The 19,702-nt window shown below is 37.4% G+C and overlaps 1 protein-coding gene and 1 non-coding gene across 2 annotated transcripts in view; one reads left to right on the plus strand and one right to left on the minus strand.

The window, feature by feature from the left end:
* The window catches only part of Dmd (dystrophin), a 2,349,574-nt gene that overhangs the window by 23,212 nt on the left and 2,306,660 nt on the right, over positions 1–19,702 (plus strand). The window lies entirely within an intron of this gene.
* Positions 14,584–14,720, minus strand: LOC120099464 (small nucleolar RNA SNORA29). The gene has a single exon (XR_015647190.1). It is a non-coding gene; the product is annotated as a small nucleolar RNA SNORA29 (small nucleolar RNA).

Below are 19,702 nucleotides of genomic sequence, written 5' to 3' on the forward strand. Positions count from 1 at the left end.
CAGGATACCCTACTCATTAAACTCCAGTTAACAGTGAAAGAACCTATATCAAAATCAAGGTGTATGGCTCCTGACTAATGATCTCTGGCGTCTATGCACCTGTCAACACACTGAAGTACAAACTGTTCTACACACATACATAGACACAGAGAGACAGGACACACACACGGTCACACATAGCACTCACCAAGGGAAGGGCAAATTAAAAAGAGATTTAGAAAAAGTTGACTATACACATGCATCTATAATTTTAGTTTCTTGGCAAATACTACAACCTGTAAGGTTAAAAAGCATAAAGCATTTGTACCAAAAATATCAACAGTAATAGACTATTCACTAAAAAAATGAATCAATGAAATCAATAGAGAGTTTTCAAAGGAAGAAATGCAAATAACAATAAATGTTTGGATCTCTTTCAAATTGTTTGGAAGTCAGAAAAATATTAAGTAAAACTGCTTTGATAGCTTCACCCTAATCAGAATGACTGTCGTAAAAGGAGCAGAGAACCACAGATACTGACAAGGGTGTGAGCAAATATTCTGATGGTGGGAATGTAAAAATAATTCAGTTACTTCATGTCAATACAAAGGTTTCTTTTAAAACTGAATAAAAAACTACCATCTGAAAGCTTCTAAGACAGAAAGATTTGTGACTTGTATGCTCCATCATGAACTGTTTATAGTTCACAAGGAAGGATGTGGAACTATCATAGATGTGCATTGACATATGAATGGTTACAAAAAGTGTGGTGTGTATACACAACAAAATTTTAATAAGCCATATGGAAAATTAATGCAAAACATTTTCAGTAAAGTGGAAGTCATTTCTGTCACATTCAGAAAGAAAATGGTCCATGTTTTTCTCTCATTTGTGGGATCTAGATTTAAGTGTGTACACAGAGAGAGACAGTTGTGCATGTGAGTGAGTGAGAAGAGTAAAAAGGGAAAAAGATTTCAAGGGAGTAAAAAATGAGAGCGTACTGATTTGCATGTAAAAGGACAACAGAAGGTAGAACTTCTTAGGAACGAGAGGAAGTAAATCAACAAAAGGCAGTGAATTGAAAGAGGGCAACTGAGTAGAACAAATGGAAATGGAGACAAGTTATTTTAACAAAGATGTCATAATCATGGCCACTATTTTGTGTGTGAACTTGAAAACCATATAATGAAAAAAATCTACAAAATTTTGTATTTATTTTCTGAAAAGGAGCAGAGAAAGGAGATCTAATCAACATACAGAAAAAAATATAGATAGTTGTTCTTATTTTAAGAACCCATGTTTGTGAATTCTACAAATATATGATGTTTTTGTAAAGCCCTCCCCCAAACAAGTACTCTCAGGAATTCACAACTTTCACCTATAGGTGAAAATCTTTAAGATTTTGAAGGAATTAAGAGCACATTCTATTCCTGTAGAATACTTTAGTCAGGTTCCAGTACCTATCTATGTCTGACAGCTTACAACTGTTTGAAAGTTTAATGCCTCCAGATTCTATGACTTTTATTGATAAGCTCCTCATTTTTATCTCTCTTTCTCTCTCCCTCTTTCTTTCTCTCTCTCTCTCTCTCTCTCTCTCTCTCTCACACACACACACACACACACACACACACACACACACACACCCCATAATTCAATATAATAAACCTGTATGTTTAAAAACACATTAAAGTGCATGACTTGACATTTCATTCCCAATGGAAATCAGACAAAATGATATTCTGGCTTCTTGTTTCAGGACTCAAGGAATACAATAATGTTATATTTGCAATCTATTTTCATATGATTCTGTACATTGTGTTGGTGATATTGTTGAGAAATATGGCCCCTTAAGCATTTTGGTGATTTTTTTTAAATGAAACTATTTATTCACTTTATATCCCAATCTCGCCATAATCCCTTCACTCCTCTCATTTGAGTCCCACCATTTACAAATCTCTTCCTCCACTACCCTCTCCCCTTCTCAGAAAAGGAAAAACTCTCCTTGGGTAGCACCCAACCCTGAGATAGGAAGTCACCTAGGCATAAGAACATGCTTTCTTACTGAGGCCCAATTAGGGATTCCAGTTAAGAGACTGAGATCCAATGGGAGGAAACTGAGTCAGAGACAGACTCCTTTTATGTGTTGTGTCGAAGTTAAAGAAGTCTAGAATATGCTGTGATGAGGAAGAACAAAACTGAGTTCCTTCCAGAATAAGGTATAGTGCTAGTGGCTGTGCAACTATGGTTTATATTTTTCAATAGAACTGAAAATTTACTAGAAATTCTCAACAGGAGCCAGATATGGGTGTCTCCTGAGAGGTTCTGCTGGATCCCTATTGATACAGGTGAAGTTGCTAGAATCTAACCATTGGACTCCAATGAAGGAGTTACAGAAAAGCCTGAAGAGGTGAAGGGGTTTCCAATACAATAGGAAAAACAACAATATCAAATCACCAGATACACCAGAGCTCCCAGGGACTAAACCACCAACCAAAGAGTATACATGGGGCAACCCATAGCTCCAGGTGCATATGTAACAGAGGATGGCCTTGTCAGGCATCAATGGGAGGAGAAGCCCTTGGTCCAGTGAAGGCTAGATGCCCCAGTGTAGGGGAGTGCCAGCGCAGAGAGGCAGGAGGGAATGGGTGGGTGGATGGGGGAGCACCCTCATAGACACAGGGGGGTGTGGAAGGGATAGGGGGTTTCCGGAAGGGAATTCGTTAAAGGGATAAGATTTGAAATGTAAATAAAGAAAATATTCGATGATAAAAAATTTTTAAAAATTCTACAATTTATAATACTTGGGCTAGTAGGAAATAAATGAAGTTATATATTAGAAAAATTGAAAGAGCTTGAAGGGACTTGAGACCCCATATGAATAACAATGCCAACCAACCAGAGCTTCCAGGAACTGACCCTGGGCTCCAACCTCATAGGTAGTAATGAATAGCCTAGTAAGAGCATCAGTGGAAGGGGAAGCCCTTGGTCCTGCCAAGACTGAACCCCCAGTGAATGTGATGGTTTTGGGGAGGGTGGTAATGGGGGGAGGATGGGGAGGGGAACACCCATAGAGAAGGGAAAGGGGAGGGGTCGGGGGATATTGGTCCGGAAACCGGGAAAGGGAATAACAATCGAAATGTAAATAAGAAATACCCAAGTTAATAAAGATTTAAATAAAATTGCCAATGACATATTGTATAATTTTTTAATAATTTTATTTTTCTTAGATATTTTATGTAATTAGGTTTCAAATGTTATTTCCTTTCCCTCTTCCCCCTACCCTTCCTCCCAGCTTCTATGAGCATGCTCCTATTGCCATCTGCCCACTCCAACTGCAACGCCCTGACATTACACTACATTGGGGAAACAAGCCTTCATAGGACCAAGGGCTTTTCCTACCATTGATGCTGGACTATGCCATCCTCTGCCACATATGTGGCTGTAGCCATGGGTCCCTCCATGTATACTCATTGGTTGGTGGTTTAGTCCCTGCAAGCTCTGGTGGGGTTTGGATGGTTGATATTGTTATTCTTCCTATGGTGTTGCAAACCCCTTCTGTTCCTTCGGTCTTTTCTCTAAAACCTCCATTGGGGTCGCCTCGTTCAGTCCAATGGTTAACTGCAACCATCCTCATCTGTATCAGTAGGACTCTGGCAGAGCATCTCAGGAGACACTTATATCTGTCTCCTGTCACCAAGCTCTTCTTGACATCAGCAATAGTGACTGGATTTGGTGGCTGCAACTGCGATGGATCCCCAGGTAGGGCAGTCTCTGGATGATCTGTTCTTCAGTCCCTGCTCCACTCTTTGCTCCATTATTTCTTCCCATGAGTATTTTGTTCTCCTGTCTAAGAAGGAATGAAACATCCACATTTTGGTCTTCCTTATTCTTGGGCTTCATATGATCTGTGAATTTTTTCTTAGATATTCAAAGTTTTTGGGCTAGTATACATATATCAGAGAGTATATACCATTTGTGCCTGGGTTTCATCACTCAGGATGATATTTTCTAGTTCCATTCATTTGCCTAAGAATTTCATTGTTGCTGTAAAATTATAAAAAATGTTTGTCTTTTACCCTGCAGGAGGTCCAGCACCATAGTGCCCCAGGATATCTGGTAGATATGTTCATCTCATTCAGCAAAGGGTCTCTCCTGCTCAACTCCAATATCACACTGACGATGAATTCTCTCTGAGCCTGGCAGCAATTTCTCTACCCATCTAGTACCCAAGGCAGGTTGACACCATGCCAGAAATATACATCCCAATTCTGTGGTGGCCTAGTGTCTCCGGCTGCCACATACTCTCTTAAACTTAAATCATCACATGAGACAACACATAACACAATAACCTCTGATCTAATTGATAAAATTGCCCACCTAAACATACAAAGCCCTGTACACATTCATCCCTTAAGAATTTCCATAACAACTGTAAATGTGCAGAGAGAAATATTAACATCAGCCTCCATGTACCCTCTGCTGTTTTCCTCTGTCTCCTCGGTTCCAGTCTCCTCCTCTCTAAAACTTTTCTCCCACCTATCCTTCCTTCTTGTCCAATGACAGGCCTCATTCTATCTTGTACCTGTCCACATCTGTATGACATCCTACATTTTTTGTAGTCATTTTTTAATAGCTGAGTAGTACTCCATTGTGTAAATGTAACATTTTTTTCTGTTTCCATTCATATGTTAAAGGACTTTGAGGTTCTTTCCAGCTTCGGGCTATTATAAATATGGCTGCTATGAACATAGTGGAGCATGTGTCCTTGTTATATGTGGTAGTATCTTTTGGGTGTATGCCCAGGAGTGGTATAACTGGATCCTCAGGTAGTACTATGTCCAATTTTCTGAGGTACAGCGAGACTGATTTCCAGAGTGGTTGTACCAGCTTGCAATCCCACCAACAATGGAGGAGTACTCCTCTTTCTCCACATCCTCTCCTCGCCAGCATCTACTCTCACCTGAGTTTTTATCTTATCCATTCAGACTGGTATGAGGTAGTATTTCAGTGTTGTTTTGATTTGCATTTCCCTGATGACTAAGGATGTTGAAAGTTTCTTTAGGTGCTTCTCAGCCATTCCATATTCTTCAATTGAGAATTCTTTGTTCAGTTTGTACCCCATTTTAATAGGATTATTTGACTCTCTGGAGTCTAACTTCTTGAGTTCTTTGTATATAGTAGATATTTTCTTTCCATCAGATGAAGGATTGATAAAATTCTTTTACAATCTGTTGGTTGTTTTTCTTATTGACAGTATCCTTTGTCTTACAGAAGCTTTGCAATTTTATGAGGTTCCATTTGTCAATTCTTGATCTTAGAGCAAAATCCATTGGTATTCTTTTCAGGAAACTTTCCCCTGTGACTATGTGTTCAAGGTTCTTCCCCATTTTCTCTTCTGTTAGTTTCAGTGTTATCTTGTTTTATATGAAGTTCTTTGATCCACTTGGACTTCAGCTTTGTACAATAATGTAAGATTGGGTCAATTTGCAATCTTCTACATGCTGTCCTCCAGTTCAACCAGCACCATTTGTTGAAAATACAATCTTTTTTCCACTGCCTGGTGATATTTTGACTTCTTTCTTTCCAATTTGTATCCCTTTGATTTCCTTTTGTTGTCTGATTTTTCTGGCTAGGACTTCAAATACTATAGTTAATAGGTAGGGAAAGAGTGGGCAAGCATGTTTAGTCCCTAATTTTAGTGGGATTGCTTCAAGTTTCTCTCCGTTTAGCTTGATATTGGCTACTGGTTTGCTGTATATTGCTTTTAATATTTTTAGGTATGGCCCTTGAATTCCTGATCTTTCCAAGACTTTTATCATGAATGAGGTGTTGAATTTTGTGAAATACTTTCTCCTCATCTAATGAAATGATCATGTGGTTTTTATTCCCCTTGAATTTGGTTATATAGTGGATTATGGTAATGTATCCCAATATATTGAACCATTCTTGCATTCCTGGTGTGAAGCCTACTTGATCATAGTGAATGATCATTTTTTTGTGTTCTTGGATTAGTTTGCTAAGAATTTTATTGAGTATATTTTCATTGAAAATTGGCCTGAAGTTCTCTGTCTTTGTAGGGTCTCAGCGTGCTTTAGGTATAGGCGTAATTGTGGCTTCAACGAACAAATTGAGTAGTGTTCCTTCTGTTTCTATTTTGTGGAAGAGTTTGAAGAGTATTGGTATTAGGTCTTCTTTGAAGGTCTAATAGAAATCCTCTGATGAGTATAAATTGTCATTCCCTATCTTATTTGATAACTTTTGGTTGAAAGTCAATTCTATTCAGTATTACTCCAGCTTGTTTCTTGAGACCATTAAATTGGACTTTTTTTCCCCAGCCTTTCACACTTGGGTAGTAAGACTCTGTTAGTCTATGCTTTTTTTTAATTGGGGAACTGAGTCCATTGATGTTAAGAGATATTCAGGAATAGTGATTGTTTCCTGTTATTTTTGTTGTTAGAAGCGGAATTATGGGAATTATGTTTGTGTGGCTCTCTTCTTTTGGGTTTGTTGCAAGAAGATTTCATTTTTGCTTTTTCTAGGGTGTAGTTTCCCTTCTTATGTTGGAGTTTTCATCTACTGTCATTTGTAGGGCTTGATGTGGGGAAAGAGATTGTGTTAATTTGGTTTTGCCATGGGATATATTGGTTTCTCCATCTAAGTTAATTGAGAGTTTTGCTGGATATAATAGCCTGGGCTGGCATTTCTGTTCTCCTAGGGTCTGTATGACATCTATCCACAAACTTCTGGCTTTCATACCCTCTGTTGAGAAGTCTGGTGTAATTCTGCTAGGTCTGCCTTTATATGTTACTTGATCTTTTTTCCTTACTGCTTTTAATATTCTTTGTTTGTTTTATATGTTTGGTGTTTTGACTATTATGTGACAGGAGGAATTTTTTCTGGTCCAATCTGTTTGGAGTTCTGTAGGCTTCTTTTATGTTCATGGGCATCTCTTTCTTTAAGTTAGGTATGTTTTCTTCTATAATTCTGTTGAAGATATTTACTGGCCCTTTAAGTTGTGAGTCATCACTCTTTTCTATACCTATTATTCTTAGGTTTGGTCTTCTTATTGTGTTCTGGATTTCCTGGATGTTTAGGGTTAGGAGTTTTTTGTTTTTTGTTTTGTTTTGGTTTTTTTTTTTGCTTTTTGCATTTTCTTTGACTATTGTTTCAATATTTTCTTGGGAATTATCTGTGCCTGTGATTCTTTCTTCAATCTCTTGTATTCTGTTGGTGATGCTTGTGTCTGACTCCTGATCTCTTTCCTAGGTTCTCTGTCTCTAGAGTTGTCTCCCTTTGTGATTTCTTTATTGTTTCTATTTGTATTTTTAGATTTTCGTTGGTTTTGTTCAATTCTTTCACCTGTTTGGTTGTGTTTTCCTGTAATTCTTTAAGGGAATTTTGTGTTTCTTCTTTAAAGTCTTCTACTTGTTTATCTGCATTGTCCTGTATTTCATTAAGTGAGTTGTTTATGTCCTTCTTAAAGTCCTCTAACATCGTCATGAGATGTGATTTTAAATTCAAATCTTGTTTTTCCTGTGTGTTAGGACATCCATTATTTGCTCTGGTGGGAGAACTTGATTCTGATGATGCTAAGTAGTGTTGGTTTCTTTTGTTTATGTTCCTTTGCTTGCTTCTTGCCATCTAGTTATCTCTGATGTTAGTTGGTCTTGCTGTCTCTGACTGGAGATTTTCTCTCCTGTGGGCCTGTGAGCCTGTGAGCTTGTGAGCCTGTGATCTTTGGAGTGAGAGAGCTCTAGCACATCACCTCTCTGTTGGCAGGTTTTGTGTCAGAGGGCTGTAGAACAGTCCTGCCTCTGTTTTCACATGAAGACCGGATGGGCCCTGTCCCAGGCAGCCATTAAGCTCCCAAGCCCTGTGCTCTCCTGGAGTGTCTCTCCTCTGGGCTCTGGGCTTAGGAGGGAGAGTGCTCCTGGAAACCTGCTCCCTGTGTTCTGGTTTTGTGTCAAGGGCTGTTGTACAGTCCTGGTTTTGGTCTCAGATGGAGACCAGCTTGTTTAATTTTTACTTTTCATTGTAATACTTAAAAATTGTCCAACCCGTATCAGTAACATCATGAAGTTAAATAGGATACAATTTACAATTTTGTGTGTCCTCAATGAATGTCACACAATGTTCTAATCAGATTAAATTCATTTCTGAAGAATATCTGTACTTTCTCATCATCTTATTTTCCCATTTTATTTCTCAACTTGTCTGCTCTTTTGTCTTTCTTTTCCCTTGTTTTCCTGTGAATTGGGTTTTTGTTTGTTCGTTTGTTTTTTTTTTGTTTTTTTTTTGGGGGGGGGTTGGCCATCTAATTTTAATTGTATTCATTTGATTTTTTGATCAATCATAGCAATAATAACATTTTCTATCTTCCAAAATTCATTATTTGGCACTTTCTGTTTTTTTCTTATGTCTATATCCTTGTCTTTTACATCTATATTGAAACCAAGCGGGTACATAGGAGCATTGGGGGCTGAAACTAACAGCATTGATACATTGTAGAACCTTTTACCACTCTTCTTAAAATATTCCCTATAGCATTTAGTTCCCACTGTAACATCCATTTGCAATCAGAGGGGGGAAATGATAATCACTCCAACTATTCTAGGATCATTTGATTTTTGTTAATGGAACAAGTATGTATATATGTATGTGCATACTTGTGAGTACATGTAACTAGATGGAAGCATTTGTATGTGAGATACATTTAAGTGTGTATGTGTGTAGTATTCACAAATCATAGCTGTATATTATTGATATATATAGGTGTATATATAAATACTACATCTGTTTATAAAGTTATATGTCATTGTATTGATCTGGAGAACAAAATCCTTGGGATCAAAAAGAACAAACCTCCTTTTATTAGTTTGCCTGCTCTCTTTGAAAACTTATTAGAATTATTATTCTACTATTTGAAGCAGTATGATAGTACCCTCCTTACCCTTTCTTTTTCACCCTTATGCTAGATCTATTGAATATTCTAAATATTCCCTTGAGATCTATTTTGTGTCTTCTTAGAGTGTTTTCAGTTAAAATATCAATTAATTTCAAATCTGAAATGTAGACTTGCAATTTTTATTTTCTATTAGACTTTATGGAATGTGAAAATGTAGAGGCAAGAAAGGAAAGAATACCCTCTCCCCTTTTTGAGAAATGGAGTGTACTGAGGATTCATTTGTGTGGAAATTTACTATTTCTTTTTGTAATTACTATGAAAAACTCAGAAAATGACCTAATTAAAATGAATAATTTAGATATCATTCTCTGCACTGTAATCAAAATCTTTAAGAAATGAACTTTCCTTGGAACATGGGAAATATTTATTTTAAAAGCACTGTTTCAATATTATTGTAGCCCCTATATGTTCTTGCAGAATAAAATAATGATGCTAATTTTCTAAAAAGGAGCTCTTGATAAGGAGTAAAATTGACTAATATTATCTGCAATCTACTGGACTTTTGTGATTGTGGCAGGTTACATTCATCAATTTAATTAGTTGATATAAAATATTTAGTCTTTTATAATTTGCAATTAAGAATTTGAACTTAGAAAGTCCCTTCAAAAATATCATAAAATCATTAAGCAGCTGCAAGTAGTTTCATGCATTTTTACTCTAATTCATAAGGAAGAGATTAATTATTCTGTTAAAAATACCTTCTTAATATTGTTTAAAAGAAAAAACAAGATAATTTTGTAGTATAACCTTTTTGAAGAAAGACCAAATCATGGAATAGTGTGAAAGTTTTTCTTGTGGTTATTTTATTTACTCTATTTCTCATTTTGAATTGTCTGAGATAAGGATATTTAGGGGAAAAAAGACATTCTACAATTTCCATAGTTCATTGTTTCTTAAAGCCAACCTAAAGGGTAGAAAAAAATTAAAGAAATTTGTATTTAATCGATTATATGTTTGTACTCACAATAATACATTTCTATAGCAGTACATTCCGCATGATATAGATATGGAGAGTAAAGGACAACTTTGTAAAATCAGTTCTCTCCTACCAACTTTATGTTGGTTCTGGGGGTTGAATTGATGTCACCAGGCTTTCATTACAATAGTATACATGCTGAACCACCTTGCCAGCCTGCAGTCTTTTGATATCAGTTACTTGCATTTTTTACTATAGCATGGTATAAGTTAATAGATGGCACATATATGAATAACATATACCTTTAAAAATATTCATTTAATAAAGTATCCAGTGACTGAAGTATTTTATCAAAAAGTCGATAACTCATTCACCTTGTAGATCTATATTATTTCTTTACGTACATTCTATTTTCTATCATCTTTCCTGTAATAAATGGTAGCTCAGTTCTTTCCAAAAATGCATGTGTAGTTATATCTATTAAGAAATATAGGTCAGGCAGTGGTAGTCCACCCATTTAATTCCAGAATTCAGAGGCAGAGGCAAACAGATCTCTGAGTTCAAGGCCAGATTGCTCTACAGAGTGATTTCCAAAACAGAAAAACATTGTCTAAAAAAGCCTTGTGTGTGTGCATGCATTACATTGTGTGTGTGTGTGTGTGTGTGTGTGTGTGTGTAGGGAGGGAGAGAGACACACAGAGAGAGAGAGAGAGACAGAGAGAGAGACAGAGAGAGACAGAGAGAGACACAGAGAGACACAGAGAGACAGAGACAGAGAAAGAGACAGAGAGACAGAGACACAGAGAGAGAGACAGAGACAGAGAATTTATCTCAGTGTGTATTTATGCATCTGATTTACAACAGTGAAATTTCCCAGTTTTAGAGTGTCATTACTCTTCTCATGGAATATTAAGTATTTAAACCATATAGTCAATTTGGTATAATTGACTGGAACATGTAGCCAGAGTGAGGTATGTTATGTACAGTGCTAATCTTAAAGAGAGCCATTGTTTTGATGTACATATCTTGGTTCAGTAACATACCACATTACAGAAGACCGAAGTTATTAACTTGAATTGATAAAGAATTATGAATATAATTATAATCCTGTTAATTATTTAGAGGTATGAATTATGCAAATGCAGCAGGTAATATTAATCATCTGCAGGAACCAGAACAATTTCCGTAAAAGAACATATAAATATTAAAAAGTAAGACTTGGCTTTATTATGTACTGTTAGAGCTTTAGTGTTCCCTTATGAACAATGTTTGGATTCAATTCTCCTTTATAAAGTGAAATATGCCCCAAATGTATCTTTTAAAAAGGCCAAATGCATACTATTAGATTTCTCTTTTTGTCTATAAAATGTTTACAGACACATATTCCCACATGTTTATACCAACAACATCTGCCTTTTAAGCTAATACTGGTCTGTACTGGCTGACCACCTTTTTACCAGTAATGCACTCAATAGATATCCCTGCTGCAAGACTAAGCTACATGTAATTATCTTGTAGCATTTAACAAAGAAGTAGATTAACATATTATGCATACTTCCCTGATTCTATGAAACAGACCAGAGGAGCATTGAATGAAATAACTGTGATTAATTTGTATAAACATGCCCCCTTTTATAGAAAAGACATGCTGAAAAGTTTAAAAAGAAAGTATTTCCAACTTGGATTTTTTGAAAACACAAATGATGCCTAGCGTGCAAGATTTAGTTCTGTTAACAGATTGTCATAAAATTGCTTTTTAAGGAGCAAAAGGAAGAAAGTACTTTCAAAAAGATGACCTGCTTTTGCCTTGTTATATTAGAGGTTGATTCCCAATTTTTATTTAACTCTGTCTCAATGTATATAAAATAACTGTTTAATTATTTATTTATGGCTCTATATTTCTAAATACACATCTATTTACATATTTATAACCTTGAAAATATATTTATTGTTTTTTGAATATATGAAGATTTGGTAGGCAGGCAGCAGGCAATCAAGAGAAATTCAGAAAGGCAGGGTAATAGACTCTTATATTTTTAACCCTTTAAAGCCAGCCTTTAAACAATATCTCTGAGTAAAAATGTCCAAAGGAAATGGTTTAATGTCAATTTTGAAGTAGCTTGTAGCTTATGGATCATTTGCAATAGATGACAGTATTTTTCAATCGTGGACTAGTAGACATCAGGACATAAAATAAGCATCATAATATCTTCTTATAAGATACTATAGATAAGTGGAATACCCAAGATACAATTTATGGACCACATGAAGCTCACAAAGGAGGAAGACCAAAGTGTGGATGCTTCAGTCCTTCTTAGAAGGGGCAACAAAATACTCACAGGAGGAAACACGGAGACAAGGTGTGGGTCAGAGACTGAAGGAAAGGCCATCCAGAGACTGCCACACATGGGATCCATCCCATATACAGCCACCAAACCCAGACACTATTGAGGATGCCAAGAAGTGCATGTTATAGCTGTCTCCTGAGAGGCTCTGCCAGAGCCTGACAAATACAGAAGCAGAAGCTGGCAGCCAACCATTGGACTGAGAATGAGGTCTCCAATGGAGGAGTTAGAGAAAGAACTGAAGGAACTAAAGGGGTTTGCAAGTCCATAGGAAGAACAACAGTATCAACCAACCAGACACCCCAGAGCTCCCAGGGACTAAACCACCAACCAAAGATTATACATGGAGGAACCCATGGCTCTAGTTACATACAAAGCAGAGGGTGGCCTTGTGGGTCATCACTGGGAGGAGAGGTCCTTGGTCCTGTGAAGGCTAGTATGCCAGGGTGTTGAACTAGGAATGGTTGGGTCTGAGGGAGAGCATCCTCACAGAAGCAGGTGGAAGGGAAAATGGGAGAGGGGAGAACTGAGAAATGGGATAATATTTGACATCTAAATAAAGAAAATATCCAATAAAAAGATAATATAGATAAATTCTACTCCATGCTAAATAATCTGGATTTATGTTAAGGCTGCACTAGATTTTAAAGATTAATGTATATATGAAAAACAGAATTCTATAAACAACATAGGAGATCTTTAAAGAGAATAATTTTTTTTCACTTTAAAACATTTAGTCTAATCTTGCCTGATCTTGCCTGATATTCTACTTTCTGTCCTGACATTAGAAGTTAGGTGTGCTGTGTAGCTTTCTGTGTTTCTTTGAATTATAAATACTTCCAAAAGAGATTTTTCACCTTGGTCTCTTTCTGAAGACTACATATAAGTGAAATGTCAAACTTTTTTACAATATTTTTATTCAAAACATGGAAAGGATATAATAGAGGAGATATGTAAACTTCTATTGTATTTAAGTGTATAAGGTGATTGCTAAGACACAGGCCAGGAAGTAGAAATTAAATCCTCTGATGGACAGTAAATTTAGCTTCAACATGAAAATGGGATTTCTGAAGTCTAACCCTATCTAGAGATGCCAAAACTGTGTGCACTGTCCTCATCTCTCAATTCTGGCATGTATCAGTTTTCAAAGCTAATTGTTTTGACATCTCTCTATTTCTTTACAGCCTTGGATATTTATTTACTAAATATTATTTTTAAAATGTAAGAATTGTAGCATTTTGCATAGATTATATCAACTTATATCCATAAAAATCTAGGGAAATCTATTTGTAATTCCCTTGACCAAATAAGTCAACTGAAGTGTGTTCCTATTCATAGACAGTAGTACATTGGCAATTTGGTGTCATAATCTCTTTTTAAAAATACCTAATGTCAATGCCTATACTAAGTCTTACATAATTAGAATGTGAGTCTTCATGCCTAAAAGAAACCAAGACTTTCATTTGATTGTTGCATTTGCTCCAATATCATTTCTAAATACTACACTGCTGTTACTGACATCCTTCTAGCTCATCAACTCTTGTGTTTGCCTACACATGCCAATATTTTCAACATGTCTGTCTATATCATTTGACCTAATTGGTTTGCATTTCACCCACGTAGACACATAAATTTCTGCTCTTGGCATTTTTTCAGAGGCAATTTTTCTTGTTTTCTTAAGTTAATATTGCTGTCTGTCTAGACGTTTATCAACTGATATATTCAGTTAAATATTTCCTCCAGATTTTAACCATCATCTCACGTGTTTGACTCTCTTATGACCATGCAGCAGGATAAGTTTTTTCTATTTCCACTCCATGCTATAAGTAGGAGACTTCTGAGATCAGGAACCATGTTGTTCTCATTTGTCTACCCTTAGACTACTGCAAACAAGTACATGTAAAAGCTGTGTGTTTCAATGGCACACATGTAACATAAAGCAAGCCTTTTCTAGTTATGCTGAATATTGAGAAGGAATTGCTATCCATCAACACTAGGGAAAAGGAGATTCTTCTATGGTAAGAAAGGTTAACTCAGATACTTGTCTCTATGGACTATTTTTAGCTCTCCCATCTCAATTTGATGTCATGCCTTAAAGCAAAAAAGTGCCAGTCAGAAACACCTATCCATTGTATGTGGTTCAAGCTAGCTGATTATGATCCCTAGGGCCTAGTTCTTAGAAAGTGTGTTTGAATTATAGTCTAAACAGGCTTCCTCTCGCTCCACACCTAACTCACTTTTACATTTGTCAAATTTATAGGCAGCTAAACGTGGGTAGAATCCTGAAATTTTGCCTTTGTGTATAAACTTTCAGCAGAAATGTTTACCCCCCCATAAATTTTGTAAAAGGTGATTCTTAAACTAATACTCTTTTTATTTTTTTTGTGTTTAGCCATTTCATATAGAGGAAAGTCAGGGAAAAGCTCCCCCTCTTCAGATCACAGCACTTTTCATCTAGCCCTTAAACATAGCCACTAAACTCTATTAGGATAAATTGTGGTAGTCAAAAGGGAAAAATAAACTAATACTCCTAATTAATACTTTTCACCATGAAGAGAAACTAGTGCTACAAAATGGTACTTACATATATAATATTTCCTTAGATTATAGCAGCAAATAAACTGTTTTCATGTATATTTATGGGGAACTAGACAATAAATTGAGTGTCTGATCTTAGAAATAATCTGCTTATGGCTCCATGGCTATGTGAAAAATGGAATAGTAAATTTTTAATTTTGTTATATTGTGCTAAAAGTTATCCATAGAGGTAACTGAGTAATATTTTTATAAATTAAATAATAAAAGAATTTAGGACTTTAATCCAGGTATAGTGATACATGCTTGGAGTCACAGCACTTGAGAGGAAGGAATAAGAGGATAACCAGTTCAAGGCCATCTTCAGATGCATAGAGTTTGGGTCCAGACTCAGCTAGAGGAGGTCCTGTGTCAAAAACAACCAAGGTAAATAAGTAATAGAAAAATAAAGGTTACTTTTTTACTCACTGAATTAAAGAAAATAGTTAACATAAAATACATTAAAATAAGCAAAAACATAAGGTAAACTCAAAATGAGAATCATTATCTATATAATCTGTTTGCAATTCCTCTTATCCTATACTCGAATTACATAGGAAGCTATACCAAGAAAGATGTCCCATTTGAATATTTGTATTTTCATTTTAATGTTGAAAGATGTCGAAACAGGATTCTTATATTCAATTCCCTTTATATTCACTTTGATGTTTGGTTTGTTTTGACTTATTTTCCTAGCTCAGAAATTAAAAGTACAAACTGTGTAACACTAAAATATTTGAAAATGCATGTGCACATTTAGAAAAACTACATATACATGGTTATAGCAACAGTATTTGCAATTGCTAAAACTTGGAAGAAATAATATATCACATAGTAGGTGAATATCTACATAAACTGTGGCACACTTAAAAAATAGATTATTGTTCAACACTAAAATGCCACCCAGCAAGCTGTGAAAAATACACGGAAGAGCCTTAAGTACATAAGTACCTGTAGAGCATATCCAAAGCCTAAATGCTATAAAAACAGAACTATACCAGAAGTCCCACACCCAAGGATCCCGGCCCGCAGCAGCTCTCTGCTCCCAGACACCGTGGGAGAGAGACCCGACCGCCTGGTCAGGTGGGCACTACTGAGGCTGCAGAGCAGAAGAGACCACCAACACTGCCCACCCCTGCCCACATCCCTGGCCCAAGAGGAAACTGTATAAGGCCTCTGGGCTCCCGTGGGGGAGGGCCCAGGAGCGGCAGGACCCCTGCCTGAGACACCGCCGGAACCTGAAGGAAACAGACGGATAAACAGTTCTCTGCACCCAAATCCCTTGGGAGGGAGAGCTAAACCTTCAGAGAGGCAGACAAGCCTGGGAAACCGGAAGAGACTGCTCTCTGTACACACATCTCGGATGCCAGAGGAAAACACCAAAGGCCATCTGGAACCCTGGTGCACTGAAGCTCCCGGAAGGGGCGGCACAGGTCTTCCTGGTTGCTGCCACCACAGAGAGCCCGTGGGCAGCACCCCGCGAGCAAACTTAAGCCTCGGGACCACAGGTAAGACCAACTTGTCTGTTGCAAGAAGGCTGCCTGGTGAAATCGGGACACACAGAGGCAGAATTCCTCTAGGACTGGGCACGTCCTGTGTTTACCGGAAGTCCCGCACCCGCGGATCCCGGCCCGCAGCAGCTCTCTGCTCCCAGACCCCGTGGGAAAGAGACCTCACCGCCTGTTCAGGTGGACACTCCTGAGGCTGCATAAGCTCCCGGAAGGGGCGGCACAGGTCTTCCTGGTTGCTGCCAACGCAAAGAGCCCGTGGGCAGCACCCCGCGAGCGAACTTGAGCCTCGGGACCACAGGTAAGACCAACTTTTCTGCTGCAAGAAAGCTGCCTGGTGAACTCAAGACACAGGCCCACAGGAACAGCTGAAGACCTGTAGAGAGGAAAAACTACACGCCGGAAAGCAGAACACTCTGTCCCCATAACTGACTGAAAGAGAGGAAAACAGGTCTACAGCACTCCTGACACACAGGCTTATAGGACAGTCTAGCCACTGTCAGAAATAGCAGAACAAAGTAACACTAGAGATAATCTGATGGCGAGAGGCAAGCGCAGGAACACAAGCAACAGAAACCAAGACTACATAGCATCATCGGAGCCCAATTCTCCCACCAAAACAAACATGGAATATCCAAACACACCAGAAAAGCAAGATCTAGTTTCAAAATCATATTTGATCATGATGCTGGAGGACTTCAAGAAAGATGTGAAGAACTCCCTTAGGGAAACACAGGAAAACATTAATAAACAAGTAGAAGCCTACAGAGAGGAATCGCAAAAATCCCTGAAAGAATCGCAAAAATCCCTGAAAGAATTCCAGGAAAACACAATCAAACAGTTGAAGGAATTAAAAATGGAAATAGAAGCAATCAAGAAAGAACACATGGAAACAACCCTGGATATAGAAAACCAAAAGACGAGTCAAGGAGCTGTAGATACAAGCTTCACCAACAGAATACAAGAGATGGAAGAGAGAATCTCAGGAGCAGAAGATTCCATAGAAATCATTGACTCAACTGTCAAAGATAATGTAAAGCAGAGAAAGCTACTGGTCCAAAACATACAGGAAATCCAGGACTCAATGAGAAGATCAAACCTAAGGATAATAGGTATAGAAGAGAGTGAAGACTCCCTGCTCAAAGGACCAGTAAATATCTTCAACAAAATCATAGAAGAAAACTTCCCTAACCTAAAAAAAGAGATACCCATAGACATACAAGAAGCCTACAGAACTCCAAATAGATTGGACCAGAAAAGAAACACCTCCCGTCACATAATTGTCAAAACACAAAACGCACAAAATAAAGAAAGAATATTAAAAGCAGTAAGGGAAAAAGGTCAAGTAACATATAAAGGCAGACCTATCAGAATCACACCAGACTTCTCGCCAGAAACTATGAAGGCCAGAAGATCCTGGACTGATGTCATACAGACCCTAAGAGAACACAAATGCCAGCCCAGGTTACTGTATCCTGCAAAACTCTCAATTAACATAGATGGAGAAACCAAGATATTCCATGACAAAACCAAATTTACACAATATCTTTCTACAAATCCATCACTACAAAGGATAATAAATGGTAAAGCCCAACATAAGGAGGCAAGCTATACCCTAGAAGAAGCAAGAAACTAATCGTCTTGGCAACAAAACAAAGAGAGTGAAAGCACACAAACATAACCTCACATCCAAATATGAATATAACGGGAAGCAATAATCACTATACCTTAATATCTCTCAACATCAATGGCCTCAACTCCCCAATAAAAAGAAATAGATTAACAAACTGGATACGCAACGAGGACCCTGCATTCTGCTGCCTACAGGAAACACACCTCAGAGACAAAGACAGACACTACCTCAGAGTGAAAGGCTGGAAAACAACTTTCCAAGCAAATGGTCAGAAGAAGCAAGCTGGAGTAGCCATTCTAATATCAAATAAAATCAATTTTCAACTAAAAGTCATCAAAAAAGATAAGGAAGGACACTTCATATTCATCAAAGGAAAAATCCACCAAGATGAACTCTCAATCCTAAATATCTATGCCCCAAATACAAGGGCACCTACATACGTAAAAGAAACCTTACTAAAGCTCAAAACACACATTGCACCTCACACAATAATAGTGGGAGATTTCAACACCCGACTCTCATCAATGGACAGATCATGGAAACAGAAATTAAACAGAGATGTCGAAAGACTAAGAGAAGTCATGATCCAAATGAATTTAACGGATATTTATAGAACATTCTATCCTAAAGCAAAAGGATAATACCTTCTTCTCAGCTCCTCATGGTACTTTCTCCAAAATTGACCATATAATTGGTCAAAAAACGGGCCTCAACAGGTACAGAAAGATAGAAATAATCCCATGCGTGGTATCGGACCACCACGGCCTAAAACTGGTCTTCAATAACAATAAGGGAAGAATGCCCACATATACGTGGAAATTGAACAATGCTCTACTCAATGATAACCTGGTCAAGGAAGAAATAAGGAAAGAAATTAAAAACTTTTTAGAATTTAATGAAAATGAAGGTACAACATACCCAAACTTATGGGACACAATGAAAGCTGTGCTAAGAGGAAACTCATAGCGCTGAGTGCCTGCAGAAAGAAACAGGAAAGAGCATATGTCAGCAGCTTTACAGCACACCTAAATGCTCTAGAACAAAAAGAAGCAAATACACCCAGGAGGAGTAGAAGGCAGGAAATAATCAAACTCAGAGCTGAAATCAACCAAGTAGAAGCAAAAAGGACCATAGAAAGAATCAACAGAACCAAATTTGGTTCTTTGAGAAAATCAACAAGATAGATAAACCCTTAGCCAGACTAACGAGAGGACACAGAGAGTGCGTCCAAATTAACAAAATCAGAAATGAAAAGGGAGACATAACTACAGATTCAGAGGAAATTCAAAAAATCATCAGATCTTACTATAAAAACCTATATTCAACAAAACTCGAAAATCTTCAGGAAATGGACAATTTCCTAGACAGATACCAGGTATCAAAGTTAAATCAGGAACAGATAAACCAGTTAAACAACCCCATAACTCCTTAGGAAATAGAAGCAGTCATTAAAGGTCTCCCAACCAAAAAGAGCCCAGGTCCAGACGGGTTTAGTGCAGAATTCTATCAAACCTTCATAGAAGACCTCATACCAATATTATCCAAACTATTCCACAAAATTGAAACAGATGGAGCACTACCGAATACCTTCTACGAAGCCACAATTACTCTTGTACCTAAACCACACAAAGACACAACAAAGAAAGAGAACTTCAGACCAATTTCCCTTATGAATATCGACGCAAAAATACTCAACAAAATTCTGGCAAACCGAATTCAAGAGCACATCAAAACAATCATCCACCATGATCAAGTAGGCTTCATCCCAGGCATGCAGGGATG

Source organism: Rattus norvegicus, chromosome X (genome assembly GCF_021556685.1).
Source record: "Rattus norvegicus strain SHRSP/BbbUtx chromosome X, alternate assembly SHRSP_T2T, whole genome shotgun sequence".
NCBI lineage: Eukaryota > Metazoa > Chordata > Mammalia > Rodentia > Muridae > Rattus > Rattus norvegicus.